General features: G+C 45.7%; 1 non-coding gene across 1 annotated transcript; it reads left to right on the top strand.

The window, feature by feature from the left end:
- The first annotated feature begins 316 nt into the window (after positions 1-316).
- On the top strand, positions 317-398 carry trnas-uga (transfer RNA serine (anticodon UGA)). Its single transcript has one exon. It is a non-coding gene; the product is annotated as a tRNA-Ser (tRNA).
- Positions 399-12,195: the final 11,797 nt, after the last annotated feature.

Genomic DNA, 12,195 nt, shown 5'->3' with positions numbered 1-12,195 from the left:
ACCACAGTTGTAACTACACTACCTGCTGCACTGGTGACAACACTATAGAATACACACACACACACGCTGTCTGAAACTGCTCGTACCGAGCGGGGTCACGGCAAACCGGACCCTAACCCAGCAACACAGGGTGCAAGACTGGAGGGGGAGGGGACACACCCAGGGCGGGACACCAGTCCATCACCCCCAAAACGGGACTTGAATCCCAGGCCCAGCAGAGAGCAGGACCCAGCCAAACCTGCTGTGCCACTGTACCCCCCGCTACAGAATACTTCTAATTAAATATTGTTGAAAATAACAGTGCTTATAGTATGAAGTCACGGTGGCCGAGAGGTTAAGGCGTTGGACTTGAAATCCAATGGGGTTTCCCCGCACAGGTTCGAATCCTGTTCGTGACGTTCAGCATTTTGATCGTTAAGTGCCGGCCGTACTATCTGCCAAGAGAGTTTACCGCCGTGCTCATTGTCGCGGTATACATTCCCCCTGGCGCTAATGTAAAGGAAGCACTAAGTGAACTCCACGGGGCTATCAGCAATTTACAGACGGCACACCCTGATGGATTTTTCATTGTCGCCGGGGACCTTAACAAGGCCGATCTGAAATCGGTTTTGCCAAAATTCCACCAGCATGTCGACCTCACAACCCGTGGTACAAACACTTTAGATCTCGTTTACATAAATGTTCCTGGTGCCTACAAGGCTGCACCCCGCCCCCACCTTGGCTACTCAGGCCAAATCACCTTCAGGTCTGGTGACAAGGCAGCATACCGCACAGCAAGGGCCAATCTGTCCCGGGCTATCAGAGAGGCGAAACGTAATTACGCAGGAAGAATCCGCCGTCATTTTCTAAACTCCAAGGACACAAAGCGCGTGTGGCAATGCATTCAGGCCATCACAGACTACAAAGCTACATCACTTGTCTGTGATGGCGACGTCTCGCTCCCAGACGCGTTGAATGATTTCTACGCGCGGTTTGAAGCACAGAACAACATGCCAGCAGGTAAGGCCACCCCAACGCCCACCGACCAGGTACTTTGTCTGTCTGCTGCAGACGTCTGGAAGACTCTTTCCAGAGTCAACCCACGGAAATCTGCTGGTCCTGACAACATTCCGGGCCGGGTACTCAGGGAATGTGCTGTTCAGCTTGCGGATGTCTTCACGGACATCTTCAACATCTCCCTGAGCCAGACTGTTGTCCATGTGTGCTTCAAGACAACCACAATCATCCCTGTGCCAAAGAAACCATCGGTGTCCCGTCTGAATGACTACCGACCGGTTGCACTCGCGCCTATCATCACGAAGTGCTTCGAGCGGCTAGTCACGAAACACATAAAGACCAGTCTTCCCACCATGCTGGATCCATTCCAGTATGCCTACCGTCCGAACCGTTCGACAGAAGATGCCATATCCGCTGCCATCCACCATTCCCTGACCCATCTGGACAAAAAGGACAACTATGTAAGGATGCTGTTCATTGACTTCAGTTCAGCATTCAACACAATCATCCCTCAGAAACTGATTACAAAGTGGAGCCTGCTGGGTCTGACTACCTCCCTCTGCAACTGGATCCTGGACTCTTGGCTGGGAGGCCTCAGTCTTCCAGGATCAGCAACAGCACCTCCAGCACCACCACGCTGAACACCGGCGCTCCCCAGGGCTGTGTGCTCAGTCCACTGCTGTTTACCCTACTGACTCATGACTGTGCTGCAAAGTTCAGTTCAAATCCATCAAGTTTGCTGACGACACTACAGTTGTGGGCCTCGTCAGCATATAGAGAGGAGGTGACCCAGCTCACAGGATGGTGTAAAGACGACAGTCTATCTCTAAATGTTGACAAGACTAAAGAAGGAACTACTGATTTCAGGAGGACCCAAGTAGACCACTCACCTCTGCACATCAATGGGACAGCTGTGTAGAGAGTCAAAAGCTCCAAGTTTCTTGGTGTGCACATGACAGAGGACCTCTCCTGGACCCTGAACACCACCTGTCTAGCCAAGAAGGCCCAGCAGCGTCTCCATTTCTTACGGAGGCTGAAGAGAGCGAAACTCCCCCCTCCCATCCTCACTACGTTCTACAGGTGGACGATAGAGAGCGTCTTGACCAGTTGTCTCATCGTGTGGTACGGGAACTGCACAGTCTCTGACCGCAAGACCCTAGAGCGAGTGGTAAGAATAGCTGAAAAGATCATGGGAGTTCCTCTTCCCTCCATTGACTCCATATACAAAAACCGTTGCATCCACAAGGCCAACAGCGTTGTGGACGACCCCTCTCATAGACTCTTCGATCTGTTGCCATCTGACAGGAGGTACAGGAGCATCCGCGCCACCGCCAGCAGACTCCGCAACAGTTTCTTCCCTGAGGCAGTTGGACTTCTCAACACCCAGCTACCTCCCAACACTCAACTGGCTCCGTTGCCCAATTAACTCAGCACTACACTACTCCACAACTGGCTACAGCTCACAGCCATACCCGCGTCCTATCCTGTGTATTTATTTATTTATGTACTTATTCATTGTCTTATGCTATGTTCTGTCTTGCACCATAGTCTCCGAAGAAACGACATTTCGTTCCACTGTACACAAGCTGTATGGAGGAATGACAATAAAAAGTACTTGTAAACTTGTAAACTTAAAGTTTCTTTACTCAGCTTACTTAACTTACCCTGTGCGAAACACGACTTCACGAAATGAGTTTTAATTTGTTCCTTGAAATCACCGAGTTATGAGAATTCCCATTGTGAGGAGATGAAAATAACATTATTTCTTATGAAAAAAAGAGTTCCTGAATAAATATACCAGCTGAATCTAGGTGGGACACCAAAATAAAAGGCCTGTTCAAGCATTACAATGACCACACGGGCATACTATGTTATGGTTTTTGTAACAAAAGTTATTTCCAGCCTGTCTTTTCATTTTATTCCTTCATTCATTATAATGAATGAATAATAATAGATACTATAACATAGTATCATCACTCAGGTCAGAAATAATTTTTGCATATAATAAAACTAATAACAAAATTTTATTTAAATTTTTAACGTACATATAAGACAAATAATAAATACTGTAACATAGTATCATCAATCAGGCTAGAAATAATTTTTTAGCGATAATTTTCAATAAGCAGCTTAATTGTGCATTGCAAGGTTGCACAGGTGTACAGTCTATCCTGGAAGCATAGAGTGAAAGACAGGTTCTACCCTGGAGACATTCTGATAATTTGACTCACATACATGATTATATGATTTGAAGACATAAGATCACTGCCTCCCTTTTTACTCTGCACAGGACATGGACACTGTGGTATTTCTGGCTCTGTGCAGCATTACTAACAAATGTTTCATTTGATCCCTAGATTAAGGCTTGATTTACACTTGTGGGTGTTTGCGTTATTAACACTGCTAATATAATTTCAATAATTCAGGGTTCTTCGAGCATTGTGGTGTGGTGCTTCTGTTGGTTCGAGAGCAAAGGAGACTTGATAGGATTGGGGTTGGATCCCACAAATGCCTACGGTACCACATTAAAAGCAAAGTAAAGGACCTTATGCTGGATTACTACAGTGAGTTTAGTTTGAGGGTCTCATTGGGAGGAGCAACACATGAGACACATAGGCTGGATTCTGCTGATATCTGGAGTACAACAAACACTGGAGCAGTTTAGGGTAAGTACCTTGGAGGTGGGATTTGAACCTGTAACCTCTGGGTCCGAAGAAAGCAGCTCTAAGCATATAACCTGCTTTCCTGAGGGATGCTGTAGACATGGTCAAGAGGTGGCACTCATGAGTTACCAACAGGATAAATAAACTGACCAAACAAAACGGTGTCCTCCTTGCAGGTACGTGGAGTGACTCTCCATTTCCAATGTGTCCACGAGAAAAGTCGACACACTGGAACATTCGCTTGATTTATACCCCTCTCTGAGCTGCGCATCAGTTGAACCACCTCAACGCTACTGTTCCGTGGAGGGAATTAGTTCCAGCTGCTTCCAGGAAGTTCTGTTAGGAAAAGCAAGAGGACCTGAAGAGAGCTGAGAGCGAGGATGAAGGCTCTACTGAGTCACCCTGCACCATCGGCTGCCGATTAGCTGGAGCTTCAGATACGCTGCTAAAACAGCACGGTGTGGTTCCCCGAGCGATCGGCAGGCTTGGGATGCTTGGAGCGGATGCTGTCAGATAGCATAGTGCTTTGTACTGCTCTGTGTGCCTCTGAAGGTCATGGGTTTGAATCCCAGCCACTGCTGATGAGCCCTTGACTGAGGCCACTCCATTAAAGTTGTAAAAAGGGCTTTAATACTGCAAGTTGCTTTGGAGAATGAGTGTAAATGAGTGGGTGTTGAAGGAACGTGGTTCAGTGATTGATTGCGCTGAGCAGCAGCTGAAAACCCTCTTCCAGGTGACGCAGGATTTGGCCAAAGCCCCGCAAATGAATTATTGACATTTAACTGGACAAATAATTTCTGCTGTAAAAATACAAAGTGTTTCGGACGCTCTGATTATGTCTGTAGAAGTACAGGATGTTTATTTTGGCCGAAAAATGATGTTATCAAAGGCAGGAGGCGGAAAAGCCCGAACTGCCTTTTGATCAGCAGTGAAAGTGTTGATGATGGGGTCGATTTTAAAAGTTTCCATCAGCCTTTAACATGCGGTGTCTAAGCGCACTTCTTTTTTTTTAATAATCTTCAATTTTCTGTGAAATGACATTCCATTTCCAGGGACACATCTCCAGTGTTTCCTTTTCTTTTTCTTTATTTACACATTTATTTACTTATTTGTCCTTCAACAGGTCTGTGGCGAAAGACCGGCCGTTGAAACTTATCGTGGAGACAAGGAGCACAATGGGCCACATGAGTGTGTCTCGCTTCTACGTGTGGCACCGAAAGGATGGAAACTGCTGCGGGAAAAACAGATTATTTTTGAGGTGTCAGATACATAAGGCTGAAAATATATCTGCGGCTTTTTTCTGATAATCGGACCTCTCTTTAGCTCAGTATCCACGGTAACAGGACAGCAACTATCAGAAATGCATCTTAACACCTCGGTGCCTCAATTAGCACGTCTGATTTTTCAGTGACCTTAACGTGTCCATTTTTAGGAATCTCCAGACCCCCGGGGAGGTGAAGATGTCCCAGTAGTGCGATCCAGCTCTAGGTCCATGCACAGCTACACATGATGCTATCAATAGCCCTCGGGGGACCCGGTCACCAAGGTTACAGAGTGCTGTGCTTCTCCGTCAAAAACAGCCAGCAATATCAATGGCTGAAAACAAGGTCTTGTCAGATAACAGCACATCTAGCCAATGTATAAGAATTAAAACATAGAAATCCATGGGAAAACTGTTTAAATGAGATGGAGTTTTACACAGAGCCCATAACACAACGTATGACATCTGGGTGAAAGGGATGGAAACCAAATGGCTTTGCACATTATTCTACAGTTACGCATTTTTTTCTTTAAAGCAACTTCCAACAAACACTATGTAGCATTACCAGCCCACACACCTTATTTACCGCGGTGACTTACACTGCTAGATACACTACTGACAATGGGTCACTCATTCATACATCAGCGGAACACACACTCTCTCTCTCTGTGTCACTCACACACTATGGGGGAGCCTGAACAGCATGTCTTTGGACTGTGGGAGGAAACCAGAGCACCCAGAGAAAACCCATGCAGATACAAGGAGAACATGCAAACTCCACACAGACTGAAGAGGGATTGAACCCACGTCCTCTTGCACCACCCGGGTGCTGTCAGACGCAACGCTGCTCAACGATCCGCCGTGTCGCAAAGGTTCGTTCAAACCACCTGGATTGGTTTTATTTTGGGGACACACACACTGAGGAGGCCACACCTCTGAAAAGATGCCCAAAACCCCTCGGAAAATATATTTTCACCGAGTTGCATTTTGGAAGAGACCCTTATCCCTTGACTCCCTCTCCTCTTTATATTTCGCGTGTGTGTCCCCTCGGGGCTCTGACGCTCTTCCGTTGAAGCTCTGGAAAAAAAACTCTTACATTCGCATTTACTTCGTTTACATCCCTTTCCTTGAAGTAATTGACTGTGTTGAGCTACACAGTGTTTTACCCATTTGTACCTTGCTCAAGTGCACTACAGGAGGTGGCATTCGGACGCTGGAGCGCAAAGCAGCAGCTCTTAACAGCGCAATCTCTGTGGACCGGAGGAACATGTTGTCCCGAGAGCGGCGCCCGTGTCGCTGACCCCTGGGGCGATACAGGAAAAACGGTGTTTCCAGGGGTCATCAGGCATACAGCTGCACCGCGGGGACTTCCATTGTTGTTCCTCATCGTGTAAATCTCCCACAGTTCCCTATTCTTCCGGCGCCACATGAGCTTGAATTTCTACTGCTGTATGCGTGTGTGTGCGCCCGTGTGTATTTTTTGTGAAGCCTCAGAGTGATAATCCATTATTTGCGAAAAAGCCGTTTAAACAGGCTTTGCTCTCGGACTGTAACGGCTGGAGTTTGAACTTTTGCAGGGTGCAGATTTAATGGATAATTTATATGGCCTCTGTGTCATCAGGTTCTGACCTCGGTGAACGCAGAGACTCGGTTGCTTGGTTACCCAGAGCTCCGATTAGCAGAACAAATATGACCCTTTTGACGGGGGGGGGGGGTGGGGTCCTGGACTGGTCTTTGCTTTAGAGTGTCTGCCGAGAGAGGAGAGAAGGGACAGAATTCTAGGATGTAAAGTGCTGGACAGCTGTGAGACACACATTCTCATGGACACGTCAGATAACTTCCGTAGAAGGTTTCAGGGATCGATATTGATCACTTCAGCGGCAAAGTGACTTAAGAGATGGCTCAAGTTACAGTTTCAATGTATTCAATTAAAAAAAAAAGAAAAACTGCAAACAGAAAATTAAGGAAAAATTAAAAAGAAGAGCCAAAAAGAAACCGAAACATTAAAAATATGCAGCACCCAGGACAAAATACCATCGACATTAATAATTAGGGAATTATCCTCACTTACTCCTGTCTGCTTGGATACCACTGGCAAAGTAGCAGTTATAATAAAAAAAAAAAAATAGTAAAAGCAGTAATAAATAAATGATATTGACTAAATTTGTCAGAATGTACATATATTGAACTGGCAATGATAACTTTTTTGCAATGCTGACCTTTTATGTAAGCTACCGCTACTTTTTATGTGCAATACTCAGCATCTAGTCACTTTTTGTAATTTACTTATTTATTTACATTTTTTGTATTTATACTACGATTTATACTTTCATGCTTGTGTACTGGGTGGTGCAGCGGGTTTCGCCTGGTCCTGCTCTCTGGTGGGTCTGAGGTTTGAGCCCTCCTTGGGGTGCCATGTGATGGAGTGCTGTCCCATCCTGGGTGGATGGGTGGGTCCCCTCCCGTCCCCTCCCGTCCCCTCCCGTCCCCTCCCCTCTGGCCCTACGCCCTGAGCTGCTGAGTTAGGCTCCGGTTTGCCTATGAGCGGTTTCAGCCTGTGTTGTTTATTTATTCTGTCAGCTGTTTGTTTGTTTGTATGTAATTACTGGAGGCACCTAGAACCACAGCAAATTCCTTGTGTGCGTCAGAAAACTTGACCAATAAAACGCATCCTGATTCTGACCTGACACAACTCCTGAGTAGTAGTAGTGGGTTTGCATGGTGGGCTCTGAAGGTGTTCCTTGGTGTGTAGGCTGTACATGGGTTCAAATCCTCCTTAGTCTGTTCAGAGTTTGTATTTTTTCCCTGGTTTTCCTCCAGGTCCTTTAAACACTCTAAAGAATTGGAGTTTTGCGTCAACCGGCAACTCTAAGTTGCTCTTTGTGTGTGTGTGTGTATAATTAGCTTGTGAAGGACTGATCCAGACCACTGTGACAGAGATGAACTGCAGTGCCAGTTCTGAAATGGAAATTAAATTAGCAATTCAGGTGAATCGATTAAGACTGGAATTAATTTAAATTCACGCAGAGAGCTTTCGTTCTTTTAACAGGAGTAATCACGTTATGGTGTATATCTAGCTTCTCATTGCTGACACTATTATGGTTCAGTCGCTGCCAAAATGAAAATTTTTTAAATAAAAAAATCAAATCTTTTCTATGAGTGTATTCCAGACGATACCTTAAATTCCTTTGTCTTGATTGCTGTTAAAATATAAGATAAACTCCAGGGTTTAAACAGCACGAAAAGTAAATGTTTTATTCTGGGTGCGCTTTAGTCAAGGTTCATTTATTGCATGTTTCGCCTTTTCAGGGCTGAAAACGTCCAAAGCGCGTGGTCCTCGGAGCCGCATGAGCTGCAATCTAGAAAATGTCTGAAACAGTTAAAACTTTTAATGAAAGCGTTTTCTCCCTTTCAGCTTGTGTTTGACACAAAGGCGACGTATTTCAGGTTCAGTGACAATAAGACAAAGTCAGGTTTTTAAATCTTTTTACACAATAGGAATGGGTTTCTACTGCTGAAACGAGGTAATTCAGAAAACCAAGACACTCCTCGAAGTCTCTTCGCAATGAGGATGCTTCCATTACGTGCTGACGTTTACATTTATTTCGCAGATGCTTTTCTCCAAAGTAACTTCAAGTGAACTCTATGTAATGTTATCAGCCCACACACCTTATTCACCGCGGTGACTTACACTGCGAGATACACTACTTACACTGGGTCACGCATCCACAGATCAGTGGAACACACTCTCTGTCGCTCACACACTATGGGGGAACCTGAACAGCATGTCTTTAGAGAGTGGGAAGAAACCAGAGCACCCAGAAGAAACCCGCACAGACGCAGAGAGAACATGCAAACTCCACACAGACTGAGCAGGGATCAAACCCATGTCCTCCTGCACCACCTAGGCACTGTGAGACAGCAGTGCTACTCGATGTGCCACCCCATATTTACACCGTTTTATACATTACATTTCATATATTATAAATATTTACGTATTCATACTTTTATATGTGCTGTGCACAGTTAGTAAACATGTAGATCGCTTGTAACCGGAAATTACTCCAATAGAAAAATAAATAATCCCTCCAAGATCCTAGAATGATGAATGTTGCTGAGTTTAGCCAAGAGGTCAGGAGGACCTTGAGCTACAAGCGCTGGAAATGTGCAATGGAAACAGGAGTGATGAGGAAACAGCGGAACGTGGAGGAAACCCACGTGACCATGGGAGGACGTGAAAAGAACACACGAGTGAGCTGGATTTGACCCGACATCCTATCCCACGGCCCGAGAGCCGCGAGGCACCCACTTCGCCACCGTGCCGCTGATGCGCCACCAAAACGACGCTCGGCACTTTGGACTAAGGTTACTGCTGCCAAAAACGGATATAAACGGGACATGAGAAATGGACAGAAAGAGATTCGGCACAATTATACTTTTTTACACCTTCATGAGGGGTCTGCAGTTGGGCAGCCAGACGGGACCGGAATGGGCTGGAATCAATACCTTGAACACGTACAGGTTCTTTACCTGTAACCATAATCTGTCCCTGGGCTGCCCTGCAGCGAGGCTCTGCTCATGTAGAGGTTCCTACTATGTGGAGGCACGGAAATGATGTATCGATCCTTCGGCTCGTGCCGCTAACCGAGCCACGCTCCCAGGCCCGGTCGTTCTGTAAACGACCCGCAATGCCCGCGCTTCAGCCGGAGCAGAGGTGGAATCGATCCGATCGGAGTACGGATTTTCTGGCACCTCTGATACGTAATGACATAATGAAGTCTGTCCACAGCTGTCCAGTCCTCACCCTTGCAGTGGGGGGTTATGTCTACTAATGGTATAATTACCCATCCTCACCGCTACAAAGATGAGTTCAAACTCAGAATATACATCACTTACATTTACATTTATTCATTTCTCAGACGCTTTTCTCCAAAGCGACGAACGTCTCATAGAAAATACGTGTTCAGTACATTAGCAGGAAGAGACACTTGCACACGTGTGATTCTTTCCGCCATATGAACCAACGTTCATCACACGAGTAGCTGCATAAAACTTTATCAGAGTATCAATGACTCCTGATCACCTTCCTAGTAATTTTTTTTTTTGGAGATACATATCAACACTTACATTACATTGCAGGGGTAGCTGTGTAAAGGACTGATCTGAGCATGAACATTTACACCTTACATGAACTCATGAACTTCAGAGATCATGGGCAAAGTTTAAAAAAAAAATTGTAGGAAGGTGATCAGGAATCTGAGTTTTATGCACCTACTCGTGCGATGGACATAGTGGAAAGAAACAAACTAATTTTAATTAATCACACGCCTGCAACCATGTCTCCCTTTCTCCTAATGTAATGTACGAATTGTATTTCGCTGAGATGTACGTCGCTTTGAAGAAAAGCGTCTGCTAAACGAATAAACGTAAATGTAAGCGAGTCATCGAAAACTAAGGGATTTACATTTAACGTGCAAAACACAACACGTTTACTGAACGTTACAGAGTGACGTGGCTCCGTGCTTCGTAATTGTTCACAGTTAAATGAACTTCGGTGAATTTCACAGAGACGCGTTTGTTAATTTATTGGCTTACATTTACTGTCGTGTGTGTGTGTGTGTGTGTGGTGCCCTTGTTCTTGGCTCTGAGCACGTTGAGCCAACAGTCAAGGCGACAATTTAAAGCTTGATGTCATTGGTCCGAAAACAGAACCCGATGGTCACCTTGACATATAGTATCGTGTGGCTAGCTCTGGTTTCAGCAGGCCTGCTCTCTCTGTCGGGGTACGAGGCAGCAACGCGTACTCTCTCCAATGGCATCCGCGCTCCGCAGTGCACAAACCTCTTTGCCGCCATGGAAACAACAAACAGACGTGGTCCCGTCTGCATTGTTAACGTAGGTGTCGAGCCGCTGTGCTGCCCGCTCGACTAATGCACAATAGTTACCCAGGAAGTGAACAAAGGCACGGGCCCTTGTGTGTCGGACAACAAATCGCTGCCTTTATTTCAAGGCACTTCCAGTCCTCCTTCTTCCTTTGAACCGTAGCTATCCCGTTCATACAGGTTTCTCGCACTGCGGGTCGATCCTACGTCGATTGTGCCAAACTTGCCAACAGTTATCATACTCGGAACGGGTGTGATCCTGGTTCTTGGTGGCTGTGCCGTCTTCGCATTCTTGAAGTCTCAGGACACTTCCAGCCTTAACCTTTGGGGTATGTTTGGTGCAGTTTTTTTTTTTTTTTTCGAAATTTGTTGTTTTCCCTCCAAAACCAGGTAGCTCATTTTAACTGTTTTTGAAGCTATTAAAAAACAGATCATTGGGATTTTATGAAACCTCACGGCAATCGGATGAAAGAAAGCATATTTTTGATCGATGCAATTTGTAAGGGTGGCCAAAATTGCCTGGAACGCAACCTGAAGGCTAAAGTAACTGTTACCTTGGATCATCCGCTGACCTTGTCAGCGTTCTGAAAAGAAGTGGAGCACCTGCACATGTTTTCGTTCTTTTAGCCCAGATGATGCATTCGTTTTTAGAGGATGTTTTTTTTCTCATCATTAATGAGCAGCAACCACAGCAGAACAAAAGAAAATGCAACGGAGACCCAGGCTCACGAAACTCCGGTTCCACAACAACGACATCACAAAAAGTGAATTCGCACAGCCAGTTTATTGATAGTAGCATTATCTATAGCAGCTCCAGTTTTTTCCCCACCTTTTTTCCCTTTGTTTTTGCCTACAGGACAAAACAAATTCTCTCCCACCCAGTCCAGCTGGCAAAGTGACGCAGTCCAGTCAGCAGGACCGGTACTTTATGGGCCCTTTTATTTGTGAGCAGTTTATTGCTCTGGCAGACCGGGTGACCGAGTTTACTCCAAGCAAATGTAATTACATCCATAGAGGTCTGCACTGCCACTGTTAAGGCCAGGGCTGTGTTTGGACAGCTTACAATCAGGAGCAGAGAGGATAAATTTATGGAGCTTGATGTGCCCCACAGGTTCATTCTGTACCAAGTTGCTCACTGTTAGGATTGGACGCAACACCAGGGGCGAAGTATGGTGGCTTAACGTTGCCTGACAGCTAAATGGGGAAACAGCCCTCTAAATTGCCCTCAGGGTTTAATTGCTCAAGCTGATGTGTGTGTGTGTATGGGAGGGTGAGAGCGTGTGCATCCCTTGCGAAGGACTGAAGGAGCCATTGAGGAATGGCTTCAGATCACAAGGACAGAATGAACTGTACTTCAATCGATGGCTACAGGGATGTGGTGTCAGTTACAGGC

The sequence above is a fragment of the Scleropages formosus genome, chromosome 19, assembly GCF_900964775.1.
Source record: "Scleropages formosus chromosome 19, fSclFor1.1, whole genome shotgun sequence".
Lineage (NCBI taxonomy): Eukaryota > Metazoa > Chordata > Actinopteri > Osteoglossiformes > Osteoglossidae > Scleropages > Scleropages formosus.
The sequence above is the reverse complement of the archived record's forward strand: the minus strand, read 5'-3'. Positions and strand labels throughout refer to the sequence as shown.